This window comes from Pseudorca crassidens, chromosome 1, assembly GCF_039906515.1.
Source record: "Pseudorca crassidens isolate mPseCra1 chromosome 1, mPseCra1.hap1, whole genome shotgun sequence".
Classification (NCBI taxonomy): Eukaryota; Metazoa; Chordata; class Mammalia; order Artiodactyla; family Delphinidae; genus Pseudorca; species Pseudorca crassidens.
Window position 1 is genome coordinate 61837642 of NC_090296.1, and position 17595 is coordinate 61855236.

The 17595-nt window shown below is 34.5% G+C and overlaps 1 protein-coding gene across 6 annotated transcripts in view; it reads right to left on the reverse strand.

Moving 5' to 3' along the window:
• MIPOL1 (mirror-image polydactyly 1) overlaps positions 1-17595 on the reverse strand; it is a 300807-nt gene that overhangs the window by 137185 nt on the left and 146027 nt on the right. The window lies entirely within an intron of this gene.

Sequence of the window (17595 nt, forward strand, 5' to 3'; positions counted from 1 at the left end):
TCTTTCTCTGTATTATAAAAAACCCCAGCCATCATGAAGGCCTGTGCCATTCTTAGGCCACTTTCAGGCAGACTCTGAAAAGCTGGAAAGTAAACACAGGTGTTTTAAAACTAGAGCTGCTGTCACGGACAACCACAAACACCCTTAACTCTGATGTGGCAACGCCTCTTTCCCGCCCTCTGTTTTTTAAAGCAATGCCCGAAAAGAAAATGTCAAATGTTTCACCTTTCAACACCTCAAAACAAGTAAGAGCTTAAAGTATTGTTTTGCGAACCTCTAGCAAATAGATCAGTTTTTCACTACTTTTAAATCTAGCCAATTAAACAGTACTTGCATAAAACAAAAGCAGAATTTCGTAAAGAATTACTACCACCCCCAACTTTACACCCCCCTCTACCACCATATTTTATAGTACTTTAGTTTCTGAGAGCAAAATCTTTTGTTTGACCACACTTAGATAGCTTGTTCTGTTGTATAATTTTTACAGAAAGTATCTGATCTTCTATAAGGTTTAACATACAAATCAGAAATAAATAAGAATCCTTTTTAGAAAAAGCAGTCAAGTACCTTTGGTTACAATGCAAGGAAAGATTTAGATTAAGAAAAATTCAAAGCTTGAAAATATGTAATTCTCCTTTAGAAAACTGTGCTAATGAATACCTAAATAGGGGTAGAAATTGTTTACAGAGAAAAATAGAAAGCAAAATAATTTCCAAACTGCTACAGAGATGGAACTCATATTCATAAAACAAACCAATTTTCTAATACTGAAATATCATTAGTATAAAAAGTCCCCAAATAATACTATAAAAGAGCCCCCCCAAAGCAAAGATAACACTCATTAACAGTTGATGAGTTATTACATAACTACTGAATATAAAAACCAAGTGAATGAATTATGTACATTTTACTGTAATCATCAAGAAACAGGTGCTGTTAAAAGAATGGCCAACTTTCTATCAGTCCAAGTAAATCTTGGGGGATATTCTGAGAGGTTTAGCCGTACCCTCAGAATTCCACATATAATTCCTTTCTGCAATTCATATTATAACTGCTCTGTGAAATCATACTTGTGTATTTGAGTATTCATAATAAAACACTAGTAGTTTCTCATTGCCCGAAGTTATTTTGTAAAGAGAGATACTTGCCTTTCAAGACGACAAGAAAATGATAAAATAAAAAGTAATCAACAGGAATAAAAATTAAGAGTGAATAACGTTTTTAATTAGTACATACATTTTTCAAAAATTTCCTCAGATACGTTATAATTTTTTCTTGTATTACCTTTTTTCAAAATTTAAAGAACTACATCAGAGCTGCACGATATTGGCTAATCAGAGGCAATCAACTGTAAATGAGAGAAAAGCAAATAAACTTTTCCATCTTGTTCCAATTCACGCATGTATTGCTTCATCTCACATGTGAAGGACATTATACAGCATTAAGGGACAAAATAATAATATGAAGTTGTGACATAAACCAACAAAGTAAAGAAATTTAGAATTATGTTTGACAGTTCTGAACTAAGTCCGCTGTACTTTGGTATCACAACACATACATGATACCTACAAGCACAAAGGAGCAAGGAAAGGGCAGTGTGTCAGCCTTAGAAGTTAATTTCCTGCTTTTGTTGGTTTATATTATCATCTAATATTACGTAAACAATCTGTTTCTAGGCAATTTATTTTTTCCATGATGAGCTGAGCTCATTTGGATGCTACCTTTCAGCATATAAAAACCCAGTTTAACAGCAACAGCACAAAAGCCCACAATGGAATACTATTTAAAAATCAATTTACAAAAATGTAAGATATACAATATCCACTTAACTGGAAAGAACATTATTACTTATATTTTACAACCTCTCAAAAGGTAAAGGTAATTGACAACAGAATTTATTAAAAAAACACATGATTTACCTTAGAATACTTAGAGTTTATTAGTAATTATTTCTTGGTCTTTCTAAAGTAAAGTGATTACTTGAAAACTTATGGATCTAGATAAAAGTCAAAGTAAGTGACTACTAACACAAGTTAGATTCCAGAAACTTTTCAGAAGAATAAGTGAATTTTTTAAGAGGCAACTCAGAGTTAAAACCTGATCACCATATAATGCAACAAAAATACAGGGGACATATGTACTTTTGATCAGTGATCATGACTTAATTTCATCATCCTCTTATTCTAGTAAAAACGAATAGTCATTCTACTATTTAAAATGAATAATTATGTATAAAAATTTAATTTTAAAAACTGGCCCTTTTAGAAAGGACAGAAAAGTTCATATATCTTCAAAGTAAAATGCACAAAAATGATTCTGGACTTAATATAGCAAGTATCAAAAGGAAGTGAAGATTTAATGAAATAGTCATAAACTGCAAATAATACAGTACTGGAAATAGAATATTGGAATATACTGGGAAGACTTCTATGGGGTATATAAAATCACACTGTATGATTTTGTGAAATTATTAAGGAAGCAGAAATACAAGAAAATATAAATGTCATTCAGATACAATTATGGTTGTGCAAGATTCAAAGTTAACGTTTTCTAAAGAAAGGGTTACAAGTTATCAGAACTCCTGAGGCTGCTATTTATCTAAAAATACTCGAGTTTTTTCAAGACTATGAAATATATTTTAAAACACATATTTAATATGAATATAAGATAATAAAAATGTTGGTGGTATATTTTGTATTGTATTGAACTTTAAATACTAAGCAATAAATTATAGGATCTTTTAAAATGTGTCTACGAGTCACTAGGCAAGAGTGATTTTTCAAGATGCCTTTTTTGTTTCAGTTAAAATTAAAATCCATGCTGTCTAATCCTTGGAGTCAATTTGTAATTAAGGGGATTTGATGAGAGACCAGGCACTGAATTAATGATAAAATTTAATATCTGCTTTAATGCATCAACATAACAGAAAAACTAACCAACACTGAACAACAGAATGAAGTCATTTTGATACAGAAGACATACTATAGCTATGACAATTTATGTCAAATGTTAGTTTTCTAAATAAATTAATTATGCCAAAGTTCTGTAGATGAATTACCAAAAACTATGTGTCTAAAAACCACTCAAGTCAAAAATGCTACTACAATAAGGATTTGCTTGGTACAGAAAACTACACTGTTAAATATAGTTACTTTTATTGAGAATTTTATGTAATCTCTAATGAAGGACTTGACTGCTTTCTATCATCATGTCTGAAATCAGAAATATTTTTACTTAGTAGTCAAAGTAAATTAATTGTATTTGATAATCTAAAGTTTTAAAAATATATATATTTTACTTTAGAAAGAACATGTAATATTAAAAAATCCATCAAATTAAATTTCATAGTATTTTAAATAACCATCTGGATTTTGCACTACACTTTTCACAGTATTACTACACTGGAGTTCACAAGAGATTTTAATATGTCATTTATTCCAAATCACTATGAGGTACAACCTTGTATAGAATTTGGTTGCTGGAAATGCTAAAAATGAAAGAGAAAATTTTCATTTGGCCAGCAATCTCTGTGTAGCCTCATCCAGCTTATCCCTAAAATACCAACAAAGAACTTTATAAAAGACATAAAACTGATGATACCACAAAAATACTGATATCAGCCCAATCCAGAAATCAATTAGAAAATTAAACAGAACTAAAATTAAAAAGCACAACTGGTAGAAAACAAATGTTATTATTTTCAGAAACAAAAATTCCATAGGCCTAAAGAAGGTTGGGGAAATATTTTGCCCCTATTTTATGTCTAAACACCAAGTCTACACCAGTAAGGTTCCAAATTCAGTGCAATATATTCCAATTCACTATGCTTTGGGTCAGGCCCAGATTTATTATTTTGTAAACATTCTTTTCATGATTCTGATACATGCCTCTGTTAAGAACCATTAACCTATACTCATTACCTAACAACCAATCGAGTGGACCTTTATTGTCTTTAAAGGTTCCCAGGGTACTATTTCCAACAATGTATCATGGACTCTGCTCTTTTATACCTTCTTGGCCACCATAATACCAAAGACCAATAGGTCAGGAAAAAAAGAGAGGAGATAATGAGGTGAGAGCATAAGACAAGGGGAAGGTAGGACTGCTGATGTGGGCAGACCTAGGAAAGACTTAGGAAGAAGTCCTGGGAGCACTGAGAGTTTCTCACATATTACATTTCTTTTCACATCAGTACTTGTTTTGTTATTAAAACAATTTCATTCTAACACAAATCCCTCTCCAGTTTGGCCAGAGACAAGAGAGGACTCTGGCCAAACTGAAGGCAGGATGAGTAGATATTATCTGGACAAAGGAAGTAAGGCAACAGATGATGCAGAGCATTTCAGTCAGAGGAAATACTAGGTCCAAAGACCAGATGATACAAAGACTGGAGAAAAATTCCAGGATCTATCTAAAGTCAGCTCACATAATGGTGAATCTGCCTGGTGTGCCTAAAACTGTCTCCTATTGAAGGTGTATGTCTTCATTCAAGTAGTCATTTTGATTAATTTTTCATTTCTTTATTTTTATTTTTTTTTTGCAGTATGCGGGCCTCTCACTGCTGTGGCCTCTCCCGTTGCAGAGCACAGGCTCCGGACGCGCAGGCTCAGCGGCCATGGCTCACGGGCCCAGCCACTCCGCGGCATGTGGGATCTTCCCGTTGATTAATTTTTTAGCATTATTACAAAATGTATAAAACAGGAGGGAAGCATGAAATGTAATTTTATATTTCTATCATTATTTATCAAAATAATATCTAAATTCCTAAAATAGTACTATGAAAGTCAAAATTAAAAAAATATTAGTAACCAATGTTAGGAGCAATTAAATGCAAGTATTCACAAGTATTACGTTTGGGGTTTGCCACTGATAATCTCCATAGAAGTTTCCCACGTGTAATTCAGTATTCCTTTTATGTAAGGGGTAATAGTTCACAGTTGTTTCATCTGAACCTCATCAGTTTTATTGTATCTTGGTGTACCTGATGAACTTACACAGGTTTCAATGATTTGGCTATACCTGGTGCAGTAATCCACAGAGCCACCCTTTAATGTAATTGTTCATTTCAGAGAGCCTATAATGAATGCTGTCACAGCAATTCCCCATTTGGTATGCAAAGACTGTAAACCTGGTCTAGCTGAGAGTCTTGCTTTTTATAAAGAAAGAAAAACTTTATCATGTGGAAAACAAAGCCTGGCACGGGAACAGAATGCTATTAGGAACCAGGATAGAATTTCTCTCCATCTCCCTTGTTCAGAATTTTGTGTTTTTTAATATATTGGCCCCAACTTTTCCAATTGGCTGATTCATAACTTCAGAGTACTCATGGCCTACAGCAGTCTACCTGGCCCTAAGCCTACCTTGGGATCGTTTGGTTCAGCATTCAAAGCTCACTGTCCTGTTCTCTCTCAGTTTCCCAATTCCAAATTATTAAATTATCATCAGACCTATCAATCTTTTTGAACCAGGCTAAACAGGTCATAACTAGATACCTTTGGGCTAGAGAGGCACGCGTCAGATTTCTTATAAAAGGAGAATGGTTAAGCATATGTTAGCTATTATTCTCTCCATCTTAAAATCTTCCTCCAGGTCACATTCACATTACACTGTAACCCTTACACTTTTTTTTTTTTTTTTTTTTGCGGTGCGCGGGCCTCTCACTGTTGTGGCCTCTCCCGTTGCGGAGCACAGGCTCCGGACGCGCAGGCTCAGCGGCCATGGCTCATGGGTCCAGACGTTCCGCGGCATGTGGGATCTTCCCAGACCAGGGCACGAACCCGCGTCCCCTGCATTGGCAGGCGGACTCTCAACCACTGCGCCACCAGGGGAGCCCCTAACCCTTACACTTTTACTTCACAGAAAAGCTCCTAAAAAATAATCTACCTCTCTCCCACTTTTAAACTTTTCATTACCTATACAATTTACTAGATTCAAGGTTACCACCGGAACCACTGAACTGAAACTGCAACTACAAAGCTACCACTGCCTTCCTAACTGTCAGATCAAATGGACACTTGTGATTTTATTTGACTTCTCTGTAGCATTTGACACTGTGAACTACCCCTGTCACAGAACTTTATTCTATTCTGAATCTACGATAACACAATCTCTTTGTAATCCTTTTATCGTTCTGACTATTCCTTCTTAGTCTCCTTTGTGAACCACTTATTTTTGTGCACGAACAGAGAAATGTTGGAATTTACTATTGTTTCATTTATTTCTTTTCTTGTAAATCTGACCTCTGAAAACTCTCATACACTTCAGTGATTTGAACTGCAACCTGCACAAGATCTGGTATCATCCTCTCCCTTCTCAAGTAATTTCCTGCCACTATACTTCCCACTGTATGGTCACTTATGCTCTAAGACAAAGATGTACATGCAAGACTATTTTTCAAAGTTTTGCTTATGATATTGAACAGTTGGAATCAAAATATTCTAAATAGAAGACAGAAAATTACATGCTATGTATCAAGCACAGGGATCTACAGAGCCAACAAATGGATGATGCAGATTTGTATTTATATATAGAGAAAGATCTTTATGACATATTTGGTATTTGTTTACATTAAATCCATAACAATATAGAGAAAAAAGGCCTGGAATCATTGGCTTCAAGTGGTACAGGTGCCTGTTTCTGGAGCCACTGCTGTGGCCAAGGGAATCTGACATTCTGATTTGTCAGACCTGAGGCCACAGAGGTATATCACCTCCAACAAAACCACATCTGAGAATGAGGGAAAGGCTGTTTCTTACAGGAGAACAAGGGTTATAAAAATCGGGTGAAGGATGAATAAACTCTGAGTAGCAAAATTACTGCTGAACAGCACCATTATACTAGGTAAGTGTAAAAACAAAACAAAACAGAGAAAAAAAAAGAAAGAAAAAGCAGTTGCTATCGTCTGAATTTTTTCATCACTCCAAAATTTCTATGTTGAAATCCTAACCCTCAAAGATGATGGTATTAGGAAGTACGAGCTTTGGTTTGGGAGGTGCTTAGGTCATGAGCATGGAGGCTTCATGGTACTGATGTTCTTTTAAAAGACACCCCACAGTGATCCCTTGCCCCTTCTACCACATGAGGACACAGCGAGAAGGTGCCGGCTATTAAAAAGGGAGAGGGCCCTAACCAGATCATTATCATACTGCTGCCTTGATGTTGGACTTCCCAGCCTCCAAAATTGTAAGAAATAAATTTCTGCTACTTATAAGGTACTTAGTCTGTGATATTTTGTTATAGCAGTCTGAATGAACCAAGAGAGTAGTGCTAATACATGTATCAGAAATAGAAGACTTAAAGGTACGAAGCTGTAAGCAGTCTGAAGAGGAATATTATAAAATGACGGAATGTACATGTATAGCCTAAGAAGATACAGTAGTCATAAACACTATATAACAAAGAATAGAGCAGACAAATGTATAAAGCAAGAAATTCCTAGCAATATGAGAAAATTATAAAAATGCAACTATAGTGGAAGCTTAAATTGAGTTCAACTGAATATATATTGAATCTCATGCTCTGTGAACAGAGACTATTTTATTTATTTAGTTGATGATACCTTTCAAAGTGGACTATTTACTTGGTGAGAAATAAAACATTAATATGTTTTAAAATATAGGAATTTAAATTATATTCTCTAAATTACCCTGGATCAACCAAAAAAATCAAAACAGAACTAGTGAAAAAAAGTGAACATTTGATCCCTCCCAAAACTATAAGGCACAGTTGGAATAGTCAAGAGTAAAATATGTAGCCTTATAATTTTACTTAAAAAAAAGACTGAGGTAAGCTAATTAACTTGTAAAAATTAGAACAAAAAAGAGAATAAAAAGATTGAAACGGTAAACAGAAATGGAAAATTTATCAAGTTGAAAGGATAAATAAAACCAACAACTAATTAAAAGAAAATAAAATGCATAAAGCCCAGGAAAGACTTTATAAGAAAAAAAGAGAGAGAAGAAGAGAAAGAGAAAGCAAATATATGCCACAATACAGACGAGACAGTGAATACAGAGAAAGAGAAGAGATTCAAAAATTAAGAAAATTATCTATAGTTCTATCATACCAAATCTGGTAAGTTAAAGGGAATAGGGTGTTTCCTAGCAAAACATACAGACCAACAAAACTGACTTAAGAAACAGAAAAACTAGATAAACATATTGAAACAATTGAAAAGGCAATTAAATATTCTCTGTTATAAAAAGGCACCAAGAATACGTGGTTTTAAAAATGGATTCTATTTAATACTTAAGGCAAGATCATTCTAATGCAATTTTTTTAAACTTTTTTTTTTGGCCACTCCCCTCGGCATGTGGGATCTTAGTTCCCCAACGAGGGACTGAACCCGCACCCCCTGCATTGGAAGCGCAGAGTCTTAACCACTGGACGGCCAGAGAGTCCCCATTCTAACGCAATTTTAAACTTGTCAAGACCACAGCTGAAGGCAGAAATTTTGGTCATTCACTAAGCTAGTAACATTAACATCAAAATGGATACAGCCAAAACAAGCCAGAACAAAGCTGGAGGACTCAGGTCATGATGACATGCCTACTACAAAGCTACAGTGATCAATAGTGTGGTACCAGCATACAGATAGATATATTAGATCAATGGAACAGAACTGACAGTCCAGAGCTAAACCCTCATATTTATGACCAACTGACTTTTGAGATGGTATCAAGACAATTCTGTGGGGGAAAAATAGTCTTTCAACAAATGGTGCAGAGAAAACTGGATATCCACATGTAAAGAAAGTATTTGGACTCCTACCTTACACAGTATCTAAAAACTCACTAAAAATTTGTCAAACATCTACATGTTCAACCTAAACGTCCATCAGCTAATGAACTGATAAACAGAATACAGTATATCTATACAATGAATATTATGTATCAACCAAAAAGGAATGAGGTGCTGATATATGCTATAACATGAATAAACCTTGAAAATATTATGCTCAGTGAAAAAAGCCTGTCACAAAGGATCACATGTTCTATGATTTCATTTACACAAAATATCCAGAAAGGCAAATCTACAGAGACAGAAAGTAGTTTAGCGGTTGCTTGGGACTAGGGGAAGGATGTTAGCAGGAATGGGGAATGACAGCTAATGTGTACAGGATGTTTTAGGTGAGTGTTGAAAATGTTCTAAAATTAGACTGCGGTGATGGCTGAACAAATATGAGAATATACCAAAAAACACTGAATTGTAAACAGTAGATAAGTGAATTTTATGGTACATGAAACATTTATCAATAAAGCTGTAAAATGCAAAAAACAAAACCACTGATGGACAAAAGACCAAGAGAAAGCAAACAAAAACCAACAGAAAAAATGGGGAAAAAACATGAACAAATACATCTATTTATTTATATTCACAGACACAATCCCTTGAACATATGAAAAAAATTCAAACTTACTAATAATTAGAGAAATACTTTGGTAAAACAAAACAAAACCTGATACAGTAAAAAAAAAAAAACGCTCTAGGTAATTTTCATTTATATTTGAGATTGTGAACTTTGGAGATCAGTTGCCTTGGTTCAGATCTGAGGTCCACCAGTTACTATTACTCATAACATTGGTCACGTTAGTAAACACATGTTGCTCAGTTTCTTACCCTATAAAATTATAAACAGTTGTACCAACTATCTCAAAGAGTCACTTTGAGGTCTAAATACTACTTAAACACTATATGTAAAGCATTAGTAACAGTTCCTGGTACTCAGTAAGTACTGTATGAGGGCAGACTATTATAAGTTTTAAAATTCTCAGGAAAACAATGACAAAACAAATCCAAAATTTATTCAAGGAATTGTTCAACATCAAGAACTCAATAAAATGTGTTACATCTACTAATAAAAACTTTTTAAAAATTCTAGAAAAACTACTTAAATATGACGAAACAGTATCAAAATCCAACAGTAGATGCAATGTTTATGCCTAGGTCTCAGAAAGCTGGAACAAGTTGTCATTCCACATTGACAATAGGAAAAGCTGAATAAGGCACAAAGTCATAACTTTTCTTGAGCTCATTAGACAGCTAAGCTCAGGAAGACAACCAGTCCTAATTTCAAGGAGGGACAAGCATCAAGGCAAATGGGGTACACAGACTAGCTCACCTAGAACAGAACATGAGAAGAAGGGTCAGCCACCACACAGAACCTTCAGAAATTCCTGACAAAAGGGGGTTTGCACCTACTGGTAGATTCTTCCCCACAGATCTCCACCAGGTGCTCATGAGAAATATCAAAGATAGGGTAGAAAACCAGAAATACCTTCCTACAGTGATAGACACTTGCAGGGGATATGGGGGAGGGAACTGGCTGCTGCTATAGAAAGGAGCAAACCACACCCCCCACCCCCACTCCAGTCCCAGTTCCTTCTGCGAACAGAACAAAAGCCATCTACAGCTAACAGAGGGGCATTAACCCTCAGGGCACAGAAAAAAAAAAAAAATCCTGCTTGGGAGTGGTAGAAGAAAGAACTCTTTCTATCCCTGGGTGAGTGGCAGGAAATAGACCTGGGCACAGGATCCTATACCAATACCATTAGATAGCTTCTACACTGAGAGAGGGGAATGAAAGTCTCTCATACAATACCTGCCTCAGATAGAGGTCAGAGTTTGTCTGCCATGGAAAGGAATCCTGAGGAAGCCTGACCCCAAAGTCCAAGCACAAAGGGACTGCATAAGATTGAAGCAGAAAACCCTCAGTCCTCCAACACTAGATGATAAAAATCAGCATTCTAATGCTGGGAGAAGGGCAAGAGTGTACAGTGAGATACCCTCCAGGTGTAAGTATATAGTATCAACTGAAAACAAAACGGTGGAGTATGAACATTGAAAAAAGTCCTCCAGTACCTGAGCTTCCATCCTGAGCATAAGGCAACAGCAACCCATTCCAAGAGCAACTTGAAACTTAGGATGCACTAACAGTTACCATAGCAATAACAAAACCCAAATCCATATCAACTCCTGAGTGAATCAACTCAATACTCACACTACTGGCCTGATGGAAGAAGTATTGTTCTATTCACAAGGTCCAGCATTCAAAAAAAAAAATTATGAGACACGTGAAAAGCAAAAGCAAAACAAACAAACAACAAATATGTCCAAAGACAACGCAATCACAAAACCAGACTCAGAGATGATCCATATACTGGAACTATCCAACTGAGACTCTAAATTATGAAGGAAAATATAAAATCCCATGGTAAGTGTCAAAACTAATTGGTGTAATTTAGAATCCATTCTCACTAAAATTAGGTAAAAGTCAGGTAAAATAGAGTAACTGTTATAATTCCTAGTCAAGATTAATTTGGCAGGTCTAGAAACTATGAGAGGGGAGAGGGAATATTATTAAAATTTCCTTTATATATCTTAGCACTGTTTTCACTGGCTATGATGAATATGTAAATTTTTAAACAATGTATTATTTTGAAATAATTCAAGACCCACAAAAACTTGCAGAGTAAGAAGAGTTCCTGTGTAGACGTCATCTAACTTCTCCCAATGATACATATGTACCATAGTATATTATCAAAGCCAGGAAATTGACATTGGAACAATTCTATTAACTCGGATATAAACCTTATATGGATTTCACCTGTTTTTAAATCCTCCCTCCATTACTTTCTGGTATAATTCAATGACGCTTTAATATTATAAAATTATAACTGTTATCACTACAAAGAAACTCCCTGTTACCCTTTAAGAATCATAGCCTGCTCCACAACCTAACTCCCAGAAACCACTGATCTGTTCTCTATCACAATGATTTTGTTACTTTGAGACTGTTATATAAGTAGAGTCAAATGAACAGAACCGTTAGAGATTGGCTTTTCTCATTTAGCATAATACCCTTGAGACCCAACCAAGTTGTTGTATGTATCAATAAACTGTTCCTTTTTATTGCTGAGTAATATAAGCATACCACAGAGATAATGTGGGTTCGGTTCCAGACCACTGCAATAAAATGAATATTGCAATAAAGTGAGTCACATGAATTTTTTGGTTTCCCAGTGCATATAAAAGTTATGCTTATACTATTAAGTGTGCAATAGCATTATGGCTAAAAAATGTACATATTTTAATTTAAAAATACTTTATTGCTAAAAAATGCTACCATCATCTGACAACACAGGGTTTCCACAATCTTCAATTTGTAAAAACATGTAATATCTGCAAAGCGCAATTAAGCAAAGCACAATAAACCAACATACGCTGGTACTTCACTATATAGTCATCTATGAATATTATAATAATACTGTAAATACTAAACACTGATCTAACAAAAAGATGAGAAAGGTAAATCCTTATCTTCATAGTAGAAAGTCAATTAATAATAACTAAAAAGGAAATATCAAGAAATAGTATAAGCTTTTCATTTAGAAATATAGTATAGATACAGAATAAATTGCTAAGAGTTGAAAGTGATTTCTTTTCTGGAGCAGAAACCAGGAGAGGTAAGATGAGGATGGTGATTACAATGTTTTTATTAAAACCCTTATGTAATCATTCATTTTCAAAAATATGTGCTTTATCAAAAATAAAAATTTGAAAAATAATAAAATTTGTTTGCTAAATGGGATTGAATATTTACACGAAAATAGTTTTTCACAGCAGTGTTTATAAGAGTGCAAAATTGCGAGCAACCTAAATATTTAACATTAAGGGAAGATTTAAGAAAATCATGATACATTTGTGGATTGCAATTATGTAATATATTAAGGTGATATTTATAGAATAAGTGTACTGGATAATACTTATGAAGTGCTAAGCAGGGAAAGCAGGATACTAAATTGTACCTGTGGTATTAATTCACTCAACAGATATTTATTCAATGGCTGCTATAGGTATTTTCAGGAGATACATCTATAGCTAGTTTCAGCTGGTACACAAAGGTATAGCTATACAAATCGTTAACATTTGGCATCTGTTATGATTGGTCATATTTGTGACTTATTGACTGTCAAGTATTTATAATACCATCAGTAGATACAGAGGTATATGAAGTAAACAAAAATCCCTGACCTCATGGAGCATTTATTCCCATCAGGAAAAGAGACAACAAATATAAGATGCAAGATGGCTTCAGGCAATCACTTATTTCCCATGTTTTTATTTTTTTTTCTATTTCCACTTTATTTTAGTGGCCTTTTCAGATTCCTTATCTTCTCAATAATGTTGTAAAATATTCTTAAAATGATAGCCTCCTTTTTTATTGTTCTTATCAGGAAAGTCACGATATCTGTTTTCTTCCACTGCTGAAAATGTTAGACTTAGTAAAGGTTTTGGGGTAGAAAAGTGTCACCTGTGTTTTAGAATGACAGCTAATGGAAGTGTGACAACTGATTACAAAGGTGAGAAATTGAGGACAAAAATGTTAGTTGGGAGGGTACTATTATCATCTAGATCATGAACTTGACATAGGGTAGAGGTATGATAATACAAAGGAGACAAATCACTGTCGCAGAATTGACAGGACTGGATGCTCTATCACTTTGTAGTAGGTGAAAGTTTGAAAGGATATGAAGATTATGTCAATGATATTAGCCTACATGTCTAGGAGTATGGTAGTGCCATTAATTAATAGATGTTAACTGATCAATTTGGAAGTAAATAGAAAACTGCTAAGAATAATTTAAATTACAGGGCATTATGTCACCAGAAAAATGTCGGGGTATAGTTGCTTGAAGTTCTCAAAGTGGCTCACTGGCTAAAGGGCTCAATGATGTTAAAGGCCAGCTTCTGCTTCTCTTGGTGTTTGCTTCATAGCTATAAAATTGCTGCTGCTGTTCCAGGCAGCAAGTAAGTGTTCAAAGTAATAAGAAGGGAAGAAACAGTGCCTGCTGCACCTGTCATGTCAGGAAAACAAAAACCTATCCAGAGACACTCTTCCTTCTTCTCCCACCCCTGCTGCAGAATTCCTCTTATGTCTCATTGGCAAAAAAAAAGGCTCAGAAAGTGTTTAATTTTTCCAGCTTCTATAAAGCTGTAAAGGCAAACAAAGGAGACTATAACTAAGAATAAATGTTAAGTTATACAGTCAATAGTGTTTGGCTCAGGTCCTGACTTCCTCCTAGGTTGAAGAGAGGGCTTAGGAAGTCGAATTAGGGATTTGTTTTTAAGTTTATTGAGGTTAAGGAGTCACTAAGATATCCAAGTGGAAGGGCAGACAAAGCATCTGTTAGGATACAAATGATAGATGATATCACAGAACGGATGAAATTAGAAGAGACAACCCTGCAATAAACAAAATACCAAATGCTGGCAAGAATACGGAGTAACAGAAACTTGTCATTCATTACTGGTGGGAATGCAAAATGGCATAGCCATTTTGGAAGACAGTTTGGTGGTTCCTTACCAAACTCAACATACTCTTACCATACGATTCAGCAATCATAGTTCTTGGTATTTACCCCAGTGAGTTGAAAAACTTATGTCCACAGAAAAACCTGCATGTGGATGCTTACAGCAGCTTTACTCATAATTGCCAAAATTTGGAAGCAACCAAGAGGTCCTTCATTAGGGGGGTGAATAAATAAACTGTGGTACATTCAGACAATACTAAAAAGAGTGAAGTATAAAGCCATCAGAAGATATGGATGAACTTTAAATGCATATTACTAAGTGAAAGAAACCAATCTGAAAAGAACTACTACATGACATTCTGGAAAAGACAAAACTATGGACACAGTTAAAAGATCAATGGCTGGTATATGTTGGGGGGAAGGAGGGATATAAATAGGTGGAACACAAAGGATTTTTAGAGTGAAACTCTTCTGTATGATACTATAATGGTACATACTTGTCATTTATATTTCTCAAAACCCACAGAATATACAACACTAAGAGTGAACCCTAATGTAAACTATGGACTTTGGGTTACACTGATGTAGGTTCATGTATTGTAACAAATGTACAACTCTTGCACTGGATGCTAAAGGCATGTGGATGTATGGGGCATGGAATATGAGGGAGCTCTGTAGTTTGCTCGATTTTGCCGTGAAGCTAAAACTGCTCTAACATAATAAAGTTTGGGGTTTTTTCCAGAAAGAAAAATTAAGGGAATAATCACATAACCCAGGGGAACATTTATACCTTAGGAATTGGTAGAAAACGAGGCACCAGCTAAAGAATAACGATCAAAGAAAAGAAAAATGATGAGGATAGAAATAAAGAACTACAAGAAAGAATTTCATGAAGGCAGGGACCAACAAGATTGAAATGTGTTCCTCTTAGGCTGACTGGGTTATTGAGAAGGATATGAAATGATAAGTTTTACAGGTTTAACCACCAGAGGTCACCTATAATTTAAGAAAGCATGTCTTTCAATGGAATTACAGTGTTGAAGGCCAATTGTAGGAGGTTAAAAATGTGTGATAAGGAAGGTAAATAAATAAAATAAAAGAGGAAAGAAAGGCACTTTATATGACATTTCTTATTAAATCTAATTCCTTCATATTTATGGTTAATCTAAATTTACTTTAAAATCATTAAATGTTCAAAATTGTGTTCACCAAGAAACAAATTTCTTAATATAAGTGGATAAAATTTATTTTAAAAGAGAAAATAATCTATCTTTTAATTTAAGTAACTCTCAGGGTATAGATTAGTATCAGTATAAATTCAGCCCCTCATCCTATATGTACCACTGTGTTCTACTTATTATTAGAGAAAATTGCAAATATTATAAAAGTATGGAGAGTGTCATGCTAGCAGATTTATCTAGTATATATTCCATGCTACTTCAAAAATAATGCATATAAGTGATCACCAAAAGTCTAATTTTATGCTCTTTCATAAAAATTAATTTAGAAAGAATTTCCTGGTTATTAGAATAAACAAAGACATTATTATTCAAATAGCACTAGATTACTAAAAAGTATATCCACGTATGATAATCATGTATCTGCAATAGTCATCACTTTGGAAAGTTCTGGGCAATGTATGACCATTAGCTTAGATTTTTTTTTTTTTTTTTTCGGTACGTGGGTCTCTCACCGCTATGGCCTCTCCCGCTGCGGAGCACAGGCTCTGGACGCGCAGGCCCAGCGGCCACGGCTCACGGGCCGGGCCGCTCCGCGGCATGTGGGATGCTCCCGTACTGGGGCACGAACCCGTGTCCCCTGCATCGGCAGGCGGACTCCCAACCACTGCGCCACCAGAGAAGCCCAAATTTTTTTCCATACCTATATCTAGGACTGTTTCCTTTAGGAATTATAGCATAATACAATGAAATAAAACATAAAATTTTCAGCTCTCATCCTATTCAAATTTATTTATTTATTTATATTACTTTTATTACTGATACTAATAATAGTACTACTTATGTTAACTTCCAGGTTTCTTTTGGTCTACAGTTTGCCTTCTAATTTTAATAACCTCTTAGAAATATGCATCTTTTTCTCTTCATAAATAGCAGCTGCCGCTTAATTCAAGTTAACGTAAATACACAACCAAAAATGCCAGAATAAAGACTATGCAATTATTACGTAACTTAACCTAGAATTTTTATTTTAGGTTCTATTTTAAATAGTAATAGCCATAACATATAGAGCACATAATATCTGTCCCCTAATGCTGGTAATAAATTAGCACTCATAACGTAAGCTGTCTTTAAAAGATTATGTTACCTTTGATTTGCAAATATACATCTAAATAATTATATACTTAATTTTACTCATACAATAGTAAATTCCTCAGGGTAACTGAAAAATAATTACAGCAATTCTTTTCTTTCCCATTTATTGTTCTGGTCTATATATAAATTCAGGAGAAATAAAGAGAAAGTGCATTAAAGAGTAATAGCAAAGTTATTACACACCCACCACTGAGAATTTCAAAATGAAGCTACATACATTTTGTAGAAAAATCTGACTTCAACCGTATCTCATACTTTATAAACAGGTTAAAATTATTTCCACATCAAAATGTCACCATTTTTCTCAACATTGGTAGATGATTCTGGCTTAATGACTTACCCTGCTAATGACATATTTTTTTCATAATCTGCAGCAAGAAATGAATTTAAGACAACAAAGTACAATACAATCCTCTTGATAGCACACCTTTTTTTAACTGTACAATAACAACAATGATGAATCTTTTATGTTTCCTGTGGATATGTTATGTTTTATTTTTAACCCATTAATGAGAGCATAAGCACCTTGAGGGCAGGGACCCCTACTATGTCATAGGCACTATGCTAGGAACTGGGGCAAAGACAAAAAAAGAGAATGAAAAGTATCTTAAGAAGAAAAGATAATTAGTAGAATTGAAATAATGTCCTTTTTCATAATTACAGGATCTATATTAAAATGAAACAGAACTTTTGTCATGATATGTACTCTTTACTTGTTACAAGTTCTAGTAGAATATATTTTCTTCCTCTTTTTTTGATGTAAGTAACATTTTAAGTACTCTTTCAATTCCCAAACATATTCACATACCTTTCAAGGAGCATCAGTTCTGTGCGTTACTAATATTACAAGTCATTTAGAAAATTATTGTAATAAATATTGATGCAAAGAAAAAGCCCATTATTTAATTTTTTTTTCTTTCAGGGTGGCCACTTTTTATTAACTACAGAAG